We start from the raw sequence: 23,957 nt of genomic DNA on the forward strand, positions 1-23,957 counted from the left end.
AGTGGACACTTCTAATTAGCATCATCACTGCAGGCACATTTTAAACCATCGGAACATGCAATTTGGAAAGATACAATCAATACTGGAGCCCTGTCTGGAATATCTTATAGATAACACAGGTTAGTATCTTCACATTGCTGCTTATGCATTACCAATTAGCAGCCCCCCTCCCCCCTCAACCCCCATATGAAATTCCTGAGCAGAGGAGAGGGGTGAGATGGGAGGGGGCTCTCTCTGAAAACACATCTCAAACAGGACAGGAAGAAGTTTTTTCTTTTTTTTTTTTGTAGTACTACAAGTGACATTTTGGAATGTGGTGGGGGGGAGGGATGCCTCATGGCAACCTTTGTTCTCTATAGGATTCAAAATCCTCCATCTTGAAATAAGAAATGCTGCTCATTTCATTTCTCTAACTTCAAGTTCTCTCAGTCACTTCCATATACACTTTTTCACCATTACTCAGCTTGCACCAGGCTATTATTATCCTTTAACAACTTCTCTCTTCAACTATCAATACACTTATGCATTAACTGTCCATCTTTTAGTGCTGTAATCTCTAATTCCAGGGACTATAAATCGTCACTATTTAAACACACACAGATCATTAGGGCAACAAAACTTAACCAGTTCATTTCTGAACGTTTAACACAAGCCCTTTCTAATTGCAAACACTGAGACACTTTTTCCCTTGCCATGAATTAACTTCCTGACTCTGCTGTGTCTTGTCACTCACTATAGCCCCCCTTCACAATCACAGGAGCTCTGATGTACACTGTCTGTAAGCTTCTAACAGATTTTTGCAGCCTTTCATCCCTGCCAGCCTGGCATAACATTCTGTTTCACATTTTAACTGTCAATTCTCACATCTTGCCCAATTGTCTACTAGAAAATAATTTGTGGGACTAGACCGTGCAACAAAGTTTACATGTTGGCAGTGATAGAAACAGAATGATTTCAAAGCGGGATGCGACCGTAAACTTACCACCCGGCCAACACCTCACACAGACAGATAATCTTAATACTTCTAAAATACTTATACTATATATACATAAGAGTTAATTCAAGCTTGTATCCTTCTGTTCCCGGAACAGATATCCTTATATAGTGCACTATCTCTTAACGATACGGACTCAAATGAGCCTCTTACAATCAACATTTTATAACGATATGGACTCAATGATATGAACCGCTTACAATCAACATTTTATAACGATATGGACTCAATGATATGAGCCGCTTACAATCAACATTTTATAACGATATGGACTCAATGATATGAGCCGCTTACAATCAACATTTTATAACGATATGGACTCAATGATATGAGCCGCTTACAATCAACATTTGCGTGAACCAGACATCGCAATCCACTGAAATCATAAATAGATGGTTCGACTTACTTGAATGGGATTTTTGGTCATTGCTCCCAGGTCCAAGGCGGACAAAAATTGATGTCTTTCACGGTAGACCTGAAGAGTTGACCCTCCCAATCCCGGAAACTGAGCCCCCAAATCTGTAAGGAAAATTTACTCTCTTCCCTAACGGTGTGTCCCTGACACATGATTTCAGTGGCCAGCTTGAATTAAGTCTTACCGGTACTGGGAGAATGAAGAAGATAGACCACATGAACACATGTCTATTTCCAATCCATTCTGGTTTATTCACAGCTGGCAAACAGTTTTAATAGAGGGGGTTGAGCTTCCTTTACATCCAATCATATGTTAGCATTAGTATTTGACCAATAGTATGGTCACACATAAGCTCTGCATTAACATCATAGCTGACTCATAGTAACAGCATTTGACCAATCAGGTATATACACATAAGCTAGCAGACACTTGAGTCAGATGTCCTTTTATGGCTAGAAGGCTGTTCATACTTTCAACATGTATGGATTTCATGAAACAGTTTAAGGAAGTGTCTCACATTCCATAGGGGGGAGGGAGGTTTTGTAGTGCACTAACCAAATGTAATACACGTGGCTAAATGAGACAAAATGGAGTCACATATATCCCATCAGGTACGGACTCATGTTTGTTCTTTGAGCCTCCAAGAACTTTTATACTGTTTTATCCATTTTGCTGTTCTATCATGGACTTATTCATTGTCATGGACTATCCTGGTTATAATGTTACGCTGTGCCAGGTCAGCGCCCCCGTTCCATTCATTATCCTGAGAGAAGAGAACGACGCCCCTTGTCACTACCCTTCACCTTTGCCAATTGGACCTGATGTAAATGTAAATGCAGATGAATTACATGTATGTATGCCTGCATGTCTCTATTTTCTATTTCAGGTAGAGATTCCAGTTGGGCGACCCATGATGGAGTACGAGGTCGTACTCAGCTTAAAGCAGTGGGGTATGTAGTGTACGGGGACTGTAATACCCGTCACTACCAAAGTGTCACTTGGTGTGCTGTCGTCCCTCCTAATTATGGGAAGTTGGTATATGTCAGTTTTATAAAATGTCATGTAATGCAATGCTGTGTGTTTCCCTGTTACTATGAAACTTGCATGTACGGGCCTGCTAGGGGTGTCATTCCAGCTTCTAGTCACTAGAGGGAGCTAGGGAGCCCTAGTCTATATAAGGCCCAGTCAGGGAAGGGAAAGGCAGACGGAGTCTAGTGTCTGTAATCTACAGTTGGAGATTAGACAATGTCAGAGACAAGTCCAGGCCTGAAGCCTGCTGTCCAGGAGAAGATTCCCTCCTGAATTCCCATATGCAGAAACAGGAATATCTTAGCTAAAGAGCCTGAGGAAGAAGCTGAGAGAGACCGAGGCAGAGTGCAGAGAAGCAAGAGGTACTCAAAATAACAGAGGAGGTACTTTCTAAAGCTATAGCCAAGGATATAAAGCCAGAACTAGGTTATTGGGCCTTGGTGAAGAATTGCTATATTCCAGGATCAGACAGAAATAGAGTGCAAGCTCCTGTACTGCAAGTCCTGTGTTCAACACTCTGTAATCACCTTGCTAAATCTGTAATTGCCTGCATCAACCGTATTGCAAAATCGACTGTATGCCAAGGAACTGCGATTCCAATATTGTCTCTGCATGAAAACTACTAAAGTTGGAGTTCTGTTTTAATACCACGTGTTCCTCAATTTATTCCTGCTATCCGCAAACGGCGTGCCACCGTTTAATTGGCACTGGCGTCACGAACAATTTCTATCATCACCTGCCTATGCAGAGAGTCAGCCGTCTCAGGTTAGTGTCATTGCACTACTACACCCAGAAACTCTATTACACACAACTTGAGTACGCTGCAACAGAGTGGAGATTAGGAAGCGAGAACACTAGTTATGGTAATCTAGGACAGGTAGTATCATGGTATCTCATTAGTAGGAGCCTATAATTATAGGTCTAAAGGAACAAGACAAAACAGATTCCAAGTGCTCAATAGGATCTCCCTATTACAACAATGAGAATCATATTGGATCCATAAATTGGACACATTGGAACCAAGAGGTTTAAATAGAGAATGTGATTTCCGTATATTATCGTGATTATAACTTGCTCTCTCTCTCTGTTTTAGGCTCGTTGATGGGGACTAGGCGAACATGGGTGAGATTCCTCCCCTTTTCTCCCTTCCCCCCTCCTCCCTCCCCCCCTTTTTTCCCTCTCACCCCATGCTAGCAGTTTTTCCCGGATCCTTGTCCACTAATCATTAATCACTAATCATTAATTATTGTTGATTGTTTTTTGTTTCTTGCCCATCATCTCCTGATATTTGCCTCTTATATTGTATCTACCCCTGAATCAAGTTACACCATATATTACAACATGGTGTTATTTCTCACTACACTTACAAATGACATCCTGTGACATTGTTATATTATTATATTGTGATACCTTTATTTTGATGGATAATCCTTCTATATCCATATCAATACCGTAATTAAACCTCTCTAAATTTACTAATGTACTTGCTCTTAACTTCCTCCTTGATCTGGCTGATTGCCAGCCTTCTTTATCCACTATCTACATACAGCACAGACGCCACTTCTAGAGTTCCTCTAGTCATGAATTCTATCTGGCCCCTCTCCTTCTACTTTCGACTTTCACCTTCTTGCCCACACTTTTTGCCCACACTCTACCTGAGTACCGAGCGCGCATGCGCACGCACTGCCGTAAACGTGATGACGCACTGCCGGCTCCTCACTAGCCGCCGATGCCCTTCCTTACAGCCTCAGCGCTTGCACTTACTGCTCACAGGCTCCAGACACACTGATGTCACTTTCATGTGCCCTGACTAAATCATCAGCCGTCGACAGTCTTTATAGCGCCCTGACCCACATGCACGCCACATCCAGCGTCTGCCTCACTACCCTGCCACCAGGTATTTCTACACATCATTTAAAGCTCCTATTGAGCACTTGGAATCTGTTTTATCTTTCTATGTCTTGTTCCTTTAGACCTATAATTATAGGCTCCTACTAATAAGATACCATGATACTACTTGTCCTAGATTACCATAACTAGTGTTCTCGCTTCCTAATCTCCACTCTGTGACTTTCCCGCCCCCTTTTTTCCTTCAAGTTACTGATGGGACATCCTTCCTTCAATTTCTCTTTTCTGCTCTTTTTCTTTTTTCTTTTTAACAGATTATCAGATATACTCGAATTTTCTGTGACCACATTGTATATATTATATATTTCTCTAGACCCCGTTGAGGAAGGTTGTAGTAAACCGAAACATCCGGGAATTATGTCTCATGTGGCTATATACTAATGATGTACAAATTATTTACTCTGGATGTATACAAATGATAATCTGCAAAAAGAATAAAATGTAAAAATTGTGGATTAACTCTATACTTTATTTTTACCTGGGATATAGGCTTCAACCCCTTCACTGCCCTAGATGAGTTTCAGACATGAATTCCTCAGCCACAATGTATGCTGCTATAAATGCATTAACTATTCTGGATACATATACTAAATTATTTAGTTATTTACAGAAATAATTATTTTCTGCCATTCTGGATTGACTGGGTTTAGGGCTGCAACGATTAATCAACATTATCGATAATATTCAATAATGGGATTCGAATAATCGGCCGATTTGTTGCTATGCGGGTGGGAGCGGGCGGCAGCGTGTAAAACTTACTAGTACACTTCGTAGCAGGCAGGAGGCCGGGCGGCGGCAGCGTAACTCACTACGTCACACGCCTGCTCCTCCCACTTTATGAATGAAGGCGCAGGAGCATGACGTAGTGAGTTATGCTGCTGCTGCCGCCCGTCCAACTGCCCTGCCTCCTGCGATAGTTTAATACTAGTAAGTTAGGGTCTGGAGTGATTTTGCACTATAAGTAGTTTAACATCCCCTACTTGATAGATATGATTAGGTGAGCGGGGCCCGGTGTAATAGAATACAGTGACTGCACCAGGCCCCGCTGCTATTACAAAACCGAAATGACAGCCCCCACCCCTGTATTGGGGGTCATTCACAGTCACGACACAGGGACACTGTTATGGGGGGGATCTGTGGATGACACATATCTGTCATCCACAGATCCCCCCATAACAGTGCCATCCACAGATGCCCCCATAACAGTGCCTGCCATCCACAGATGCCCCATAACAGTGCCATGATTGCCATCCACAGATCCACATCCACACCGTCGGAACGTCTCTTCTCTGCAACAGGTAACATAGCGTGTAAGAAGAGAGCTAGCCTAAGCCCTGACCATGTGGACATGTTGTCTTTTTTACATGGTAATGCAATTTTTTTTTATTATGTAAGTCCTAAAATTGTTTTAATATGGCCGTTGAACATACTTTTTCAAGTACAATCATATAAACCCCTTTTTTGGTCATTTTGGTGTTTTTTCCTGATTAATCGATGAAATTATCGACAACTAATCGATTATTCAAATAATCGTTAGCTGCATCCCCACCTGGGTTAGAGTTCATCTCTCGTGATTTGCCTGTTTTAGCAACTACATTTATTCTCCACGTAATAACAATTCTGGAGCATCTATTCTTATGACTCTTTGATGTGCCATACCTTTATTATTCCTGCTGGACCTTTTGAATGAATTACTATCAGTTTGGAATGAAGGTCCAGATGGTTGTTACCAGTTGTGCATCTGTCCCTCCACAGTCTGTCACTGGTAGCACTAATTGAACAGGAGGGCAGCAGTGGGTGAGGATAAGGGGGTGAAAGTTTGGGAAACAACCCAGGGCCTATGGTCTAGTGAAATTGCCGCTGACACTGCCTTCGATTTCTGATAACCCACAGACAGTAGAAGAGGAGTCAGAGTATAGTAACACATGACTGCAGCATAAGACTACACAGGTCCATAAATATTGTGACATCGACACAATTCTAACGTTTTTGGCTCTATACACCACTACAATGGATTTGAAATGAAACAAACAAGATGTGCTTTATCTGCAGACTGTCAGCTTTAATTTGAGGGTATTTACATCCAAATCAGGCGAACGGTGTAGGAATTAGAACAGTTTGCATATGTGCCTCCCACTTGTTAAGGGACCAAAAGTAATGGGGCAATTGGCTTCTCAGCTGTTCCATGGCCCGGTGTGTGTTATTCCCTCATTATCCCAATTACAATGAGCAGATAAAAGGTCCAGAGTTTATTTCAAGTGTGCTATTTGTATTTGGAATCTGTTGCTGTCAACTCTCAAGATGAGATGCAAAGAGCTGTCACTATCAGTGAAGCAAGCCATCATTAGGCTGAAAAAACAAAACAAACCCATCAGAGAGATAGCAAAAACATTAGGCGTGGCCAAAACAACTGTTTGGAACATTCTTTAAAGAAGAAACGACTCGGAAGACCATGGAAAACAACTGTGGTGGATGACCGAAGAATTCTTTCCCTGGTGAAGAAAACACCCTTCACAACAGTTGGCCAGATCAAGAACACTCTCCAGGAGGTAGGTGTATGTGTGTCAAAGTCAACAATCAAGAGAAGACTTCACCAGAGTGAATACAGAGGGTTCACCACAAGATGTAAACCATTGGTGAGACTCAAAAAAAGGAAGGCCAGATTTGAGTTTTCCAAACGACATCTAAAAAAGCCTTCACAGTTCTGGAACAACATCCTATAGACAGATGAGACCAAGATCAACTTGTATCAGAGTGATGGGAAGAGAAGAGTATGGAGAAGGAAAGGAACTGCTCATGATCCTAAGCATACCGCCTCATTAGTGAAGCATGGTGGTGGTAGTGTCATGGCGTGGGCATGTATGGCTGCCAATGGAACTGGTTCTCTTGTGTTTATTGATGATGTGACTGCTGAGAAAAGCAGCAGGATGAATTCTGAAGTGTTTCGGGCAATATTATCTGCTCATATTCAGCCAAATGCTTCAGAACTCATTGGACGGCACTTCACAGTGCAGATGGACAATGACCCAAAGCATACTGCAAAAGCAACTAAAGAGTGTTTTTAAGGGAAATAAGTGGAATGTTATGCAATGGCCAAGTCAATCACTTGACCTGAATCCGATTGAGCATGCATTTCACTTGCTGAAGACAAAACTGAAGGGAAAATGCCCCAAGAACAAGCAGGAACTGAAGACAGTTGCAGTAGAGGCCTGGCAGAGCATCACCAGGGATGAAACCCAGCATCTAGTGATGTCTATGCGTTCCAGTAATTGACTGCAAAGGATTTGCAACCAAGTATTAAAAAGTGAAAGTTTGATCATTATTATTCTGTCCCATTACTGTAACGGTCGCGTACACACACACACAGGGGGGAGGGAAGTGACCACTGCGCTCCACCCTTACCCCTGGCCCTGCCTACTTGCCTCGCCAGTCCTAATGACAGGGGACAACTGGACGGCAATCCCTAGCTTGGAATAAGTGCAGGGATGACAGACAGACAAACAACAGAATGTGAACGGACCGAGTCAATACCAGGAAAGCTACAAAGTACAAATGGAGCAAGCAGAGAATTGTCAGGAGAAGCCGGGGTCATAAATACCAGGAGAGTCGTGAAGTACCAAAGGAGTCAGCAGAGGATTGTCAGGAGGAGGCCAGGGTCAGAATACCAGGAGAGCAGCAAAGTACACAAGGAGCAGGCAGAGGATCGTCAGGAATTTAGCAGGAGGTAAGTACGCCAGGAAAGACAAAATCACAGGTGGAACCTAAATTAACAGGCAACCTGTGGCCAGCAGGCTGCCTGTATTTATAGTGGGGAGTGAGGGTCATGTGATGTGGCCAGCGTCACATGACCGACAGACCAACCAGTCGAGCACCGAGTGATCAGCTCGGCGCTTAAGGCAGACTTAGGAGCACGGGGCCTCCCAGCTAGCAAAGCCGCCCTGGGAACGAGGTCAAACACAGATCCTCGCTCCTGAAGCTAAGCAGCAGGTCTGCGGCTAATGGGAGACCAAGTGCACCTTCGGAACCCCGTTACAGTACCCCCCGTTTTACGAGGGGCCACCGGACCCAAGACTTCAGGCGATGGCCTTTCAGGGTGTTCTAAATGAAATTTTCGAACAAGTCTAGGAGCATGAACCTCCCTGGCAGGTACCCAAGATCTCTCTTCAGGTCCATACCCCTTCCAGTGAATCAGGTACTGCAAGGAATTACGCACCTTCCTGACATCCACTATTTTAGACACCACATACTCGACAGCATCATTAACAAGAATCGGCAGAGGCGAGGCTTTCGATGGTACTACCGGTTCAAAATATTTTTTAAGCAGAGATTTATGGAACACATTATGAATGTGGAATGACTCGGGCAGCTCCAACTTAAATGATACCGGGTTAATCACCTCCATGATCTTATATGGTCCAATAAAACGAGGAGCAAACGTTTTAGAATCTACCTTAGGAGAGAGATTCTTGGAGGACAACCATACCTTATCCCCAATCTGTAAATTAACCCCCCTTGAACGTCTCCTATCGGCTTTGAGTTTCTGAGAACTTTGAGCCTTTTCTAAGTTCGATTGAACCCGGGCCCAAACTGTGCACAGTTCAGAGGAGAGCCTATCCGCCTCAGGGTTAGAGGAGGAGACGGATGACCCAGAATGAAAACGGGGATGGAAACCATGGTTACAAAAGAAAGGTGAAACCCCAGCAGAAGAATTGACACGGTTATTCAAAGCAAATTCAGCCAATGGAAGAAATTTCACCCATAATTGCTGGTCATCAGCAACATACAACCTCAAGAATTGTTCCACAGACTGATTAAGGCATTCAGTCTGCCCATTACTCTCAGGGTAGTAGGCAGAGGAAAAAGACAATGAAATTTTACATTTTTGACAGAAGGCCCTCCAGAATTTGGACACAAACTGCACACCCCTGTCAGAAACAATATTTTCCGGGATACTAGACTTACAGACCTTACTGGGGGGGGACACGCTGTCGTATACGCCAATCCAGAGTATCCCAAACATGCTCAATGGGTGACATGTCCGGTGAGTATTCTGGCCATGCAAGAACTGGGATGTTTTCAGCTTCCAGGAATTGTGCACAGATCCTTGCAATATGGGGCCTTGCATTTTCATTCTGCAACATGAGGTGATGTTGTGGATGAATGGCACAACAATGGGCCTCAGGATCTCGTCACGGTATCTCCGTGCATTCAAAATGCCATCAATAAAATGCACCTGTGTTCGTTGTCCATAACATACGCCTGACCATACCATAACCCCACTGCCACCATGGGCCACTCGATCCACAACGTTGACGTCAGCAAACCGCTCACCCACACGACGCCACACACGCTGTCTGCCAACTGCCATGAACAGTGAAAACTGAGACTCATCCATGAACAGAACGCCTCTCCAACGTGCCAGACGCCATTAAATGTGAGCATTTGCCCACTTAAGTTGGTTACAACGACGAACTGCAGTCAGGTCCAGACCCCGATGAGGATGACAAGCATGCAGATGAGCTTCCCTGAGACGGTTTCTGACAGTTTGTGCAGAAATTCTTTGGTTATGCAAACTGATTGTTGCTGCAGCTGTCCAGGTGGCTGGTCTCAGACGATCATGGAGGTGAACATGCTGAATGTGGAGGTCCTGGGCTGGTGTGGTTACACGTGGTCTGCGGTTGTGAGGCCGGTTGGATGTACTGCCAAATTCTCTGAAACGCCTTGGAGACAGCTTATGGTAGAGACATGCACATTCATTGCACGGGCAACAGCTCTGGTAGACATTCCTGCAGTCAGCATGCCAAATGCAGGCTCCCTCAAATGCTGCGACATATGTGGCATTGTGCTGTGTGATCAAACTGCACATTTCAGAGTGGCTTTTCATTGTGGGCAGTCATGTGTCACACCTGTGAGGTGGGATGGATTATCTCGGCAAAGGAGAAGTGTTCACTAACACAGATTTAGACAGATTTGTGAACAATATTTGAGAGTAATGGGTCTTTTGTGTATGTAGAAAATGTTTCAGATGTTTGAGTTCAGCTCATGCAGAATGGGAGCAAAACCGAAAGTGTTGCATTTATATTTTTGCTCAGTGTATAGTTTAAAATATACCATTGCTTCCCTTGCTTCAGTATCTCTATTCACAGGAGTACTTTATTTCACATGAAAATGGGTAAGCAATTTCCCAGATGGGCATTCTTCTTTCAAAGTGCCCAGTCCCACCACCCATAACTGATCCCAGCTCTTCTTCACTATGTTATGTCACTCCCTTCTACTTCCAGCATCACTGTTGCCTGCATCCAGGTGAGCTGGCTGAGGGATCTGAATTTACTCTCTGCTCCATCAGCTTGCTCACCTAATGGATTCTTTATCTCTGCTCTCTGACATTTAAACACTCATTATAGCTGAGTTCTTATCTTTCTGATAACAATGTGGCTTAGGCTACTTTCAGACTAGCGTTAATGTTTTCCGGTATTGAGATCTGTCATAGGGTCTCAATACCGGAAAAAACGCATCTGTTTTGTCCCCATTCATTGTCAATGGGGACCAAACGTAACTGAACAGAACGGAATGCTCCAAAATGCATTCCATTCCGTTCTCATACCGGAGAGCAAACCGCAGCATGGTGCGGTTTGCTTTCCGTCCTGAGATGACCCAATAGAAAATTGATCCGTCCCCCATTGACTTTCAATGGAGTTCATGACTGATCCGTCTTGGCCATGTAAAAGATAATACAACCGGATCCGTTCATAACGGATGCAGATGGTTGTATTATCAATAACGGAAGTGTTTTTGCTGAACCCTGCCGGATCCAGCAAAAACGCTAGTGTGAAAGTAGCCTTAAATAAGTGTTTATGAGTGACCTCTTAGTAGTTTGGAGATAATGGTTTTTAGATGACCAGCACAAAGTGAAAGTAAAAGTAGGATGCACACAGCTAGAAAAACAGTTAACCCTTTGTGACAGAATGTCTCAATATTTTTATTAAAGACCAATTGAAAAAATAGTTTTTAGCCCAAAATGAGTAAAATGCGATCATAAATAAATTGCCTCCAAAAGGTGTAAATAGCCTTTAAGCGCATTGCCAAGCAGAGGCAACAAAAGCAGCCCCCAGAAGGAGCTCAATATGCTTAAACCGTATTGCGCCCTCCTGGGGACATAATCATATGCAAGGTTTAATGTTCTTTATTAGATGAGACTATCTCTTTAAAAACAGGGAGGTGTGCGCTGCAGTCTCCCTGTCTTTCTGAGAAATTATATGGATAAATTCAACGTTCTCCGCAGCATTTTATGCTAGACCCATATAAATTTCAAGCAGGCAATTTATCAGCAGAGTATCCAAACACAAATAAAAATATCATCAAAATTCACAATTTAAAAGTGAAAGGTCATAAAATACTAAGTTTTGAAGCTTGTGGCGAGTTTTGCTTATATTAATCGAATCAATGCCAAGGAGCAGCCCTGCTGGTGAGATGGGAGATGGTGGATTTCTTTCCATTTTAACTCCACTATTTGCATCTTTTAGAAAAAGTTTATAAAATATCTGCACTTGAACACTCAATGACCTGAAGAGCTTCGAAATCTCAGAAAGTTTATTTTTTTTTAACTTAAGAGATAAGATAATCCTTTAATAGTCCCACCATGGGGAAATTCACAGAGTTACAGCAGCACAGAGAATACAAAAACAAAACAAAAAAGGCATTACAGTGACAGTAGATAAAAAAATGTAGAAAATAAGGGATATAGATATCACAGCTCATGGAATTCAGTCTCTGGATGGAATGATTTCCACAAGAACCCGTAGGCGATGAGTTCAGTCTATCTTGAGTTGGGTCATGTTGGTTGTACAGCCTAACATCAGCAGGGAGAAATTACTTTCAATAGCGCTCCTTCTCACACTTGGGGTGAAGCAGTCGGTCACTGACAGTACTGCCCAATGCTATCGCCATCTTATGCATGGGATGGGAGTTATTCTCCAGCATGTGTAATGTCCCGGAGTGCCATTATCACTTATTTTTGGAACTTTGCTACTGTTTCCTATGTGCTAATTTATATTACCTATTGTACCTCTTGTCATCTCCTAATAATGTGCATATTCATTCATGCAACTGGTTATGTTCATATAATTGCCTGGTCTACCATCAAATGGCAGCAGCACTGGCAAGGTTAGTTTCCCTGGAGAGGAACCTTCTGGTTCCATTCCAGCCCTCTTTAGAGAGGGAGGAGTTTAGATAGTGAGTAGGTCAGGCTACCCTACCCTCTTGTGGGGAGAGGTGGTGTGAGGAGTCTTATCTGACTTAACCCCTGCTGGGAAAGGCAGCAGGCCTGGTCATGTCTGGACAAGTACTGTTAGTCCAACGCCAGCCTTATCACTGGAGGTTGTGCACACCCAAGCATAAGTAAGCTTGAGGTACTTCAAAGCAAGGACAAGAAGTTTCTAGGATTCAAGTAAGAGACAGACTACAGCTAGACTAAGTTCCAGCAGAAGAGGAAAGTTCCTATTCACTCCAGCTAGCATAGCAGAGCTGAGATTGTTGCAGAGAAGTATTTGCCTGCCAGGATACAGTTTGGAAACTGTTTGGATCACCGTTTATGCCAAGTAAAAGCAACTGTTCAACGTTACTACAAAGTCTGGACTCCATTTATTCTACTTATTCATCATCCAAGTTCAACTACCCCTTTTGCACTACTTCAGACTACACCACGTCTGGGATCCAAGGATATCCAGGTAGGAACACCGTGACACGTGTATACAACATCTACAGAGACATTGTATGCCACTCTACACTACTCTGGCAATCCTACCCTGGGTACCAATATTACCATCTACAAAGCGGACTCCATGTCCTCGTTGCTTAACTGCAACTGGCATCACGTTTACTTGATCTATAAGAGGGACATATTTCGTAGAAACCTCCTAAAGGGCAAGGGATCCCCCAGACGCTGTTAACCGCCCGCTGCAAAGCAAGTGGCGTCACAACAGGCCAGGGACTCTTCCACTTTAAGGGACCCCTGGTAGGACCTGGTCCGTTGCAACCAATTGGCATCACGAACAGGATCTGTGCAACGTTAAAAACTGTGTGCCATTAAGAACAGGATTCTGACAGTTCCATACTGTGTGCCGCATACCATTACACTCAAGAACAGAAGCCAAACAAAATTGTGTGCCTACCAACTTTATTTGCCTATAGGATTTACAAAAACTGCATTGAAAGTGACTTTAATGACTTTGTTGCTAAGCGACCGGCGCAAAATGCTGTGCGTCGGCACCCAAAGAGTTAACTCGCCATCTTTAATACTAGTGGCGCAGCATCTTCATCATGCCCAGAGGCACGAAACTGAAGGAACGGCCCTTGCTTAAGCACGAAAACTTAGCCCAGCCTACAGGGAGCAAGACTGTTACGTGATGAGGGAGAAGGGAGGCTCCGCCCTTGAAGCCCCTCCTTCATTTCCTGCTTATACCCGAGAGCAAGATGACAACATGGCAGCACCTCACCCGAGCGGTGAGAATAAGCTCCCTCAAGTGAGAGCCCCCCATCGTCTCCAGTACTTGCCAAGGAGGAGAATGATATGCTGGCACCTAAGCCACAGCGCAAGCAGTACCGGAGGAAGGAGCCACAGGCCACCCCCGTGCCGGCCGGTACGGCGTAGGCAGTCAGAGCTCCCCCTCCGCTGATCAGGAGGAACTGGATACAGGGCGTCTTCCGTCATATGGATCTCCGGCCTGTGGTACTGTAGCAATCCTACAGGCTCACCTGAGTCAGAGGACAGCTGGCTGGAGGTGGAGCCCAGTGGCAAGGACCGCAGGCAGGTTGTAGTTGCAGGAAGTCAGGCAGAGGCGTAATCGGTTAGCAGGCGGTGGGTCAGGGCAGGCGGCAGTGAGCGTGGTCAGACAATCCGGATCGGGAACGGTGGAAGCAGTTCAGTTGGTAGGGACAAGCAGAAGAGTAGTCGGGGACAATTCCAAGGTCGGCAGCAGTCAAGTTGGTAGCAGTAGCAACAGAGGAACAGCAGTAGATGCAGCAGGATCAAGTCCAGAAGAACAATAACCAGCAGGGATCTGGTGCAAGAGGCTGGGCTTACAAAGAGGAAGTAGCAGGTGCAAGGAATCACAGAGATTAACAAGGCAAGGCTGGAACAAGGTAGATCAAAGAGTTCAGTAGAAGGAAATGTCCAGAAGGGTTGGTAGTCTAGTGGCTAGAGCTACTGCCTGGGACATGGCTGGTCACTGGTTCGAATCCTGACAGTACTCCCCCCCCTTCCAAGGTGACCTCCGGGCACCGCAGATGATGGTTTAACGGGATGTATTTGGTGGAAAGATTTTACCAGTCTGGGGGCATGGACATTTTCCTCCGGCTCCCAGGAGTTATCCTCGGGGGAATAGCCCTTCCACCCAACTAGATACTGCAGCCTTCCACGGTGGAGTCTGGAGTCAAGGATCTTGGCCACAGTGTATTCCTCCTGGTCTTGTACTCTTACCGGAGGAGGAGGAGGAGGGGGGTGGCGGCCTGGGAAAGTGTTCTCAACATGTGGTTTCAGGAGAGAGCAGTGGAAAACCGGGTGCACTCGGATGGAGTCGGGAAGGTCGAGTCGGAAGGTGACTTCGTTGATTCGAGCCGTGATCCGGAAAGGACCCATGTATTTTTGGCCCAACTTCCGGGAGGGAACCTTTGGGCTTAGGTTTCTGGTGGAGAGCCACACCTTGTCCCCTACCTGGAATTCCGGAGCGGGTTTGCGGTGTTTATCCGCTGCCTGCTTGAAGCGGCTCTGGGCTCGATGTAGATTGTCCCGAATATTTTCCTTTGCCTGTTGTAGACTTGCAAGACGTTCGGCCACAGCTGGGACTGTGGTGGAAATGGGCAAGTGAGGGATGAAGGTTGGGTGTAGGCCGGTGTTAGCGTAGAACGGGCTGTATTGGGTAGAACTGTGCTCCGCATTGTTATAGGCGAACTCGGCCGTAGAGAGGTGGTCCAGCCAGTCGTCCTGCAGATGGGTGACGAAACAGCGCAAATACTGCTCGAGGGTTTGATTCGTTCTCTCGGTCTGCCCATTGGATTGGGGGTGGAACGCAGAAGACAGGTTCACCTTGATCCCAAGGGCTTGACAGAAGTTTCTCCAGAACCTGGAAGTGAACTGTACTCCCCGATCCGAAACAACATTGTCCGGGGCCCCATGTAGCCTAAAATCCTCTCGGAGTACGAGATCGGCCGTCTGTTTGGCGGTAGGTAGGCCCTTGCAGGGGATGAAGTGGGCCATTTTGGTGAGACGGTCGACGACGACCAGAACGGTGTTCATGCCTTTGGAGGGAGGAAGTTCCACAATAAAGTCCATGGAGATTGAACCCCAGGGGCGGGAGGGACCCGGGAGTGGACATAGCAAGCCCACGGGGGAGGAGCGGGGGGTCTTGTTGCGGGCGCACGTCGTGCATGAGGAGACAAACCTCTCGGTATCTTTTCTGTAAGTTGGCCACCAGAAGAAACGGGAGAGGAGCTCCTGGGTCCTTCTGATACCCAGATGGCCGGCCGGTTTGGAATCGTGGTTGAGTTTAAGTACGTCAAGTCGTGCAGATTCTGGTACGTACAACTGCTGATCCCGGTACAACCAGTAGCCACCTTGAGAGTAAGGTTTACAGCTCCAGGTGGGTAGGTGAGGAGGTGATCGTTCTCATACCCTTCCTTGAGGGAACCCAGGAGTTCCCTCAAGTAGGTGGCTCCTATGATGCTTCTGTCGGGAAGGATACCGGCCGGAGCCTCATTGATCTGAGAGGGTTCAGAGAACATCCTTGAGAGAGCATCCGCTTTGCCGTTCTTCGACCCAGGGCGATAGGAGATAGCAAAATTGAATCTGGAGAAAAACAGACTCCACCTGGCCTGTCTGGCGGTGAGTCTCTTGGCGCTGCGGATAAACTCTAGGTTCCGGTGGTCAGTGTATACAGAGATGGGATTATGGGCCCCCTCCAGCAAGTGTCTCCACTCGGTGAAAGCGTCCTTGATTGCCAGCAGTTCCTTATTCCCGATGTCGTAATTCCGTTCAGCGGGGGACATCTGGCGGGAGAAGAAAGCGCAAGGGTGTAGGAGCATCTTTTCCCCTGAACGTTGAGACAGAATTGCGCCCACCGCAGCGTCGGAGGCATCCACCTCGACCGTAAATGGTAATTCAGGGTTTGGGTGGGCCAGGATCGGGGCAGAGGTGAAGAGGGACTTCAGTTTAGCAAAGGCCTCCTGTGCCTCCGGAGTCCACACGAAGGGGACAGTCTTTTTAGTTAGTTGAGTGATTGGGGCGATGATTTTCGAAAAGTTCCTGATGAACTTCCGATAAAAGTTTGCAAAACCTACAAACCTCTGGACCTCCTTTTCGTTCTTCGGGGCGGGCCACTCAGTCACGGCCTGGATCTTCCGGGGATCCATACTTAAGCCCTCCGGTGAAATAATATAGCCGAGGAATTGGGTGGAAGTCTGTTCAAATTCGCACTTCTCCAGTTTAATATAGAGGGACTGTTCACAGAGTTTCTGTAGCACCCTGCGGACATGCCCACAATGTTGTTCAGGGTCTTCTGAGAAAATCAAAATATCGTCCAGATATGCTACCACAAATTGGTCAAGCATGTCCCTGAGGACGTCGTTGATAAAATGTTGGAAGGTAGCAGGGGCATTGCAGAGGCCGAAAGGCATGACCAGATACTTAAAGTGACCATAGCGGGTTCGGAAGGCGGTTTTCCACTCGTCCCCCGGGCGAATTCGGACCAGGTTGTAGGCTCCTCGGAGATCGAGCTTAGTGAAGACTTTTGCCGCCCGAAGTCTCTCAAGGAGTTCAGAAATCAGGGGGAGAGGGTACCGGTTCTTCACAGTAACGTTGTTGAGCTTTCGATAATCTATGCAAGGGCGTAGAGAAGAGTCTTTTTTCTCCACGAAGAAGAAAGGGGCCCCGGCAGGGGATGTGGAAGGTCGGATAAAACCTTTTTTTCGATTTTCGTCTAAGTACTGCTTCAGGGCCTTTAGTTCCGGCTCGGAGAGGGAGTATATACTGCCGAAGGGTATTTCGGCTCCAGGTAGCAGCTCAATCGGGCAGTCATAAGGCCGATGCGGGGGCAGTTTGTCTGCATTTCTTTTGTCACAGACATCCTGGAACTCCAGATATTGAGGGGGTAAAAGCTCCTTGGTGGATAGTCCGAATATGGTAGGTTCTTCGGGCGGAGAAGGGACGGATTCACGTAAACAGTTCTGAGAACAAAAGTCCGAGCGGAACCGTATGCAGCGGGCATCCCAATCCACCGAGGGGTTGTGGGTTTCCAACCAAGGGATGCCTAGGATCACCGGAAACTTAGGGGAGGTGATCAGGGAGAAGTGAATGGTTTCCTGATGATCGGGTTTGACGAGAAGTTGAAGATCAGCGGTCTGGTGCGTAACCGGCCCAGAAGAGAGCGGGGTCCCATCGACGGTTTCCAGATCGATGGGGGCTGCCCTGGTTACCAGTGGTATGTTGTTCTCATGGGCGAAGGTCAAGTCCATGAAATTTCCGCCGGCCCCCGAGTCAAGCATTGCGGAGCAGGGAAGCTGTCGTTCCCCAATGGTGATTAGGATGGGAACAATGAAGTGGGACCCGGTACCTGTAGTGTCCATGGTTTCAGAGGCCAAGGGTGAAATTGTAGCTTGTTGTAATTCCCGTAATTCAGTGACAGCAATGGTTCGGCAAGTCTTATTGGGGCACCTAATAGCGAAGTGCCCTGGCTCGCCACAGTAAAGGCAGAGGCCCGCGGCCAGTCGTCTCTCCTTTTCAGCAGCCGATAGAGTCTTGCGCAGTGTGTCGACCTGCATCGGTTCGGTGGAGGGTTGGTGAGCCGGCTGAGTCATTGGAGTGAAAGGGTACGCGGGCCTGTTATCTAAGGACCAGAGTCTTTCTCTCCTTCTTTCCGCGAGTCTCCGGTCAATTCGGATGCACAGTTGGACGAAGTCATCCAGATCGTCTGGGGCGTCTACCCTGGCGAGCTCATCCTTTATAAGTTCGGAGAGTCCGCGGCGAAATTGACTTTTCTGAGCAGCGGGGTTCCAGGTGGTGTCCATGACCCAGTGGCGGAACTTGGAGGTATACTCGGCTAAAGAGCGTCTTCCCTGCCGTAGACTGTGCAGCCTAGCCTCGGCAGTCGCGCAGCGGTTAGGGTCGTCGAAGACTTGGCTCATGGCTGCGGTGAAGTTGTCTAGATTATTTAATAAGGGACTGTGGGACTCCACATATGGGGATGCCCATGCCAGGGCCTCGTCAGTTATAAGGTTAATGATGAACAGGATCTTCTTTCTGTCCGAGGAAAAGGAGCCCGGCTGCATCTGAAAGTAGATACGGCACTGGTTGAGGAACCCCCGAAACTGGCTCCGATCGCCGTTAAACTTTGACGGGAGAGGCATGCGGGAGTCTGTGACCGCGCCGCGTACGTCCAGTAGTTGACGCTGTAAGTCGATAATTTCCCTCTGTTGGCTCTGGATTGCGCCTTGAAGTTGAGCCATTTCCTTTTGGGCAGAGGTGCCAAACTCCTGAAGTTCGGAGACTTGTTTGCGCAGGGTGGCCATCGCGGACTCCATTTTTCAGAGGACAGCTGGCTGGAGGTGGAGCCCAGTGGCAAGGACCGCAGGCAGGTTGTAGTTGCAGGAAGTCAGGCAGAGGCGTAATCGGTTAGCAGGCGGTGGGTCAGGGCAGGCGGCAGTGAGCGTGGTCAGACAATCCGGATCGGGAACGGTGGAAGCAGTTCAGTTGGTAGGGACAAGCAGAAGAGTAGTCGGGGACAATTCCAAGGTCGGCAGCAGTCAAGTTGGTAGCAGTAGCAACAGAGGAACAGCAGTAGATGCAGCAGGATCAAGTCCAGAAGAACAATAACCAGCAGGGATCTGGTGCAAGAGGCTGGGCTTATAAAGAGGAAGTAGCAGGTGCAAGGAATCACAGAGATTAACAAGGCAAGGCTGGAACAAGGTAGATCAAAGAGTTCAGTAGAAGGAAATGTCCAGAAGGGTTGGTAGTCTAGTGGCTAGAGCTACTGCCTGGGACATGGCTGGTCACTGGTTCGAATCCTGACAGGTACTCCTGCGCCTGATAAGAGAGGTGCACCCAATCAGAGTCACCGACACTTTGCTGCTCGTCCCATGGGGCTCAACTACCATTTGACCCAATTGAGGGCCCCAGTACCGGAAGAGCCGACGGTACAGCAGCATGAGGAAGAGGGCCCGGTTCGCAGCGCCTAAGTACGACCAGGAAGTCTGGCTCTGACCCCTCGGATGTACGAGCAGGATGATAGACTTGTCTGTGAAGCCCACCAGTGACCAGCCATGTCCACATGTCATGCCATTATTCTTATTGGCCGTAGACTGCACCTCCAATACCTGAGGAGATCCTCGCGGAGCTGAGTTAAAGCCTCGACCAGGTCGTGCAGGATTATCTGGAGACCTTCTGATGGACCGGGACCCACCTCTGCAGGAACTCGGCGATGGTCCCAATGGAGCCCGGAACTGTCTGTAGGAGCTGGACTATCTCTACTTTCATTTAAAAGAATATTTACTTTAGAGCCACGGCGTGGACTGTTACTGAAGGGTGAGGACCTGTTGGCATTATGTTTTTATTTCACAGGTCTTTAGTCCTCACCCGGATGGTCATGTTTGTAAGGACTCCCCCCAGTGGTCATTGTCTCCAAGTTGGGCTCAACAGTGCCACCTACCTTTATTTTTATCCACCCCCCTTTTCAGGTTATTTGGGAGCCTTTGCTTGTGGTTCTCATGCCCTGTGTTGCTATACTACTACCCATATGGATTACAAATGACTCTCTTACCCATGTCGATTACAATTACCTTTATTACCTCATTTGGATTACAACTAATGACATTGTTCCCATTGATTACAATAGTTTTTCCTTTGATTACAAGAAACTTTTATTGTACTTAAAGTGACAGTTCCGTGCACTTTACTTTCAAACCTTCAAGAAGAGACTCCAAACTGACTCTTTAGTTTGCACTAACGTTTTACCTTTCAGCAACGTTTAAGTAAATTGTGCCTATTGTGTGTATTGAGAGCAACGAAGCAAGGCGCAGCCATAGTGTAGTGTAGCTTGACTTAGGGGGAAGTTGAAGTCAGGAAAGGGTTAAAGCTGATTGTGGATGGTTAGGGCAGGGGGGAGGAGGAAAAGGGGTGGATCTGGGATTCGCGGGCTGTATATAACCTGGGGAGGGGGAGGGGCCCCTCCACCATCGTCCAGTGTGAATAGGTGAAGTTTGAGGTCAGGTTAGTTGAGAGCATGGCGTCCTTAGATACTTTGATGGAGGCAGTTCGTGCAGCCGCAGAACTTCACGGTTCTGCATGGCTGCAGAATAGTTTGCAGGCAGCGCTGGCAGTGCCGGTTGAGTCGCCAGTCAATATGGTGGAGAGGCCCAGGGCAAGGAGATCCATTCCTCCTGAACGGATGAGCCCTGAGGTGACCCCCCGGGTGCGGCGGCGCTTAAGGAGCCCCGCCAGGGAGCCTCCGCTTGTGGCTGCTGGGGCCGTGACTCGTACAGCCCCAGCAGCCACAGCGGGAGGAATCCTGCGCAGCGTCGGGCGGGAGTCGGGTTAACCCTCGGCTCTCCTCCTCTGAGCGGCAGGGGGGGGGAGCAGTACATGCGGCGGTCCCCTCGATGGATGTCCGGGGCCAGGGGCGAGCTGAAGGTCGGGACCTACCTGTTCGGGTGCCCAGGAGTCGTTCCGGGAGGGCAGTGGACCGTGCGGCCCCTTCGGAAGTCGAGGGGGGCCCTTCTCCTCACGTGGCATCGGTGGTGGCGCTGCGGCCTTCTTCTCCCGGCAGAAGCAGGTGCAGGACTCACAGAACAGTGACACCAGTGGCGGAGACTGGTATTGCAGGCCAGTGCTCTTTGATGGACAGGTGCAGGACTCGCAGAACAGTGACACCAGTGGTGGAGACTGGTATTGCAGGCCAGAGCTTTTTGATGGACAGGGCACTGGGGGTAGGATCAGGTTTGTCCCCGCCCACTGCGCAGCTTGCGAATGCGTCGGAGGAGGTTCGGTCGGACGCGGCTCGCGGCCATCGGGCCGCGGAGCAGGAGGGACCGGCCAGGAAGGACGACGTCTGGAGTGCGAGGGGGCCTTGTTGGCAAAGAGGGATATTGAGGCAGCGTTTCGTTTGCTGCCCATTCATCCGGATAGTTTTCATTTGCTTGGTTTTCAGTGGGATGGGCAATATTTTGTGGATTGTTGTTTACTAGAGTTGAGCGAACACCTGGATGTTCGGGTTCGACGAGTTCGGCCGAACTTTCGAAAAATGTTCGGGTTCGGGATCCGAACTCGACCCGAACTTCATCCCGAACCCGAACCCCATAGAAGTCAATGGGGACCCGAACCTTTGGGCACTAAAAAGGCTGTAAAACACACCCGGAAAGGGCTAGAGGGCTGCAAAAGGCAGCAAAATGTAGTTAAATCCCCTGCAAACAAATGTAGATAGGGAAATGATGAGTTAACATAAAATAAATAAAAATTAAACAATATTAATTGGAGTGAGGTCCCATAGCACAGAATCAGGCTTCAAGTCACCAACCAATGGAGAAGGTCACTTACTATTATTTTGACCACAGCACCCAGACAAAGGAGAGAGGTCCCACAGCAGAGAACCAGGCATCATATCACCCACCACAGGAGTAGGCCACCATTTAGTTACTTTGACCCCTACACCCAGACGGAGGAGAGAGGTTACACAGCAGAGAATCAGGCATTTAGATCACCCACCACAGGAGGAGGCCACCATTGAATCAGACCCCGGCAACCATGTCAGATGGCACAAGCATAAGCTTTATATCAATCAGCACAGGAGAAGGCGATTTTGACAGACTTTGACCCCTACACCCGGACGGAGGAGAGAGGTTTCAAAGCAGAGAATCAGGCATTTAGATCACCCACCACAGGAGTAGGCCCCAATTTAATGGGACCCCGGCAACCATGTCAGATGGCACAACCATCAGCTTCATATCAATCAGCACAGGAGAAGGCGACTTTGAAAGACTTTGACCCCTACACCCAGACGGAGGAGAGAGGTTTCACAGCAGAGAATCAGGCATTTAGATCACCCACCACAGGAGTAGGCCCCCATTGAATCAGACCCTGGCAACCATGTCAGATGGCACAACCATCAGCTTTATATCAATCAGCACAGGAGAAGGCGACTTTGAAAGACTTTGACCCCTACACCCAGATGGAGGAGAGAGGTTTCACAGCAGAGAATCAGGCATCATATCAACCACCACAGGAGAAGCCACCATTTAGTTACTTTGACCCCTGCACCCAGGAAGAGGAGAGAGGCACCACAGCACATATTCTGGCATCATATCAGCCACCACAGGAGAAGCCACCATTGAGTTACTTTGACCCCCGCACCCAGGAAGAGGAGAGAGGCACCACAGCACATATTCTGGCATCATATCAGCCACCACAGGAGAAGCCACCATTGAGTTACTTTGACCCCCGCACCCAGGAAGAGGAGAGAGGCACCACAGCACATATTCTGGCATCATATCAGCCACCACAGGAGAAGCCACCATTGAGTTACTTTGACCCCTGCACCCAGGAAGAGGAGAGAGGCCCCACAGCACATATTCTGGCATCATATCAGCCACCACAGGAGAAGCCACCATTTAGTTACTTTGACCCCTTCACCCAAACAGAGGAGAGAGGTTCCACATCAGAGAATCAGGCATCATATCAACCACCACAGGAGTAGGCCCCAATTTAATGGGACCCCGGCAACCATGTCAGATGGCACAACCATCAGCTTCATATCAATCAGCACAGGAGAAGGCGACTTTGAAAGACTTTGACCCCTACACCCAGACGGAGGAGAGAGGTTTCACAGCAGAGAATCAGGCATTTAGATCACCCACCACAGGAGTAGGCCCCCATTGAATCAGACCCTGGCAACCATGTCAGATGGCACAACCATCAGCTTTATATCAATCAGCACAGGAGAAGGCGACTTTGAAAGACTTTGACCCCTACACCCAGATGGAGGAGAGAGGTTTCACAGCAGAGAATCAGGCATCATATCAACCACCACAGGAGAAGCCACCATTTAGTTACTTTGACCCCTGCACCCAGGAAGAGGAGAGAGGCACCACAGCACATATTCTGGCATCATATCAGCCACCACAGGAGAAGCCACCATTGAGTTACTTTGACCCCCGCACCCAGGAAGAGGAGAGAGGCACCACAGCACATATTCTGGCATCATATCAGCCACCACAGGAGAAGCCACCATTGAGTTACTTTGACCCCCGCACCCAGGAAGAGGAGAGAGGCACCACAGCACATATTCTGGTATTCTGGCATCATATCAGCCACCACAGGAGAAGCCACCATTGAGTTACTTTGACCCCTGCACCCAGGAAGAGGAGAGAGGCCCCACAGCACATATTCTGGCATCATATCAGCCACCACAGGAGAAGCCACCATTTAGTTACTTTGACCCCTTCACCCAAACAGAGGAGAGAGGTTCCACATCAGAGAATCAGGCATCATATCAACCACCACAGGAGTAGGCCACAATTTAATGGGACCCCGGCAACCATGTCAGATGGCACAACCATCAGCTTCATATCAAT

The sequence above is a fragment of the Bufo bufo genome, chromosome 1 (assembly GCF_905171765.1).
Source record: "Bufo bufo chromosome 1, aBufBuf1.1, whole genome shotgun sequence".
NCBI lineage: Eukaryota > Metazoa > Chordata > Amphibia > Anura > Bufonidae > Bufo > Bufo bufo.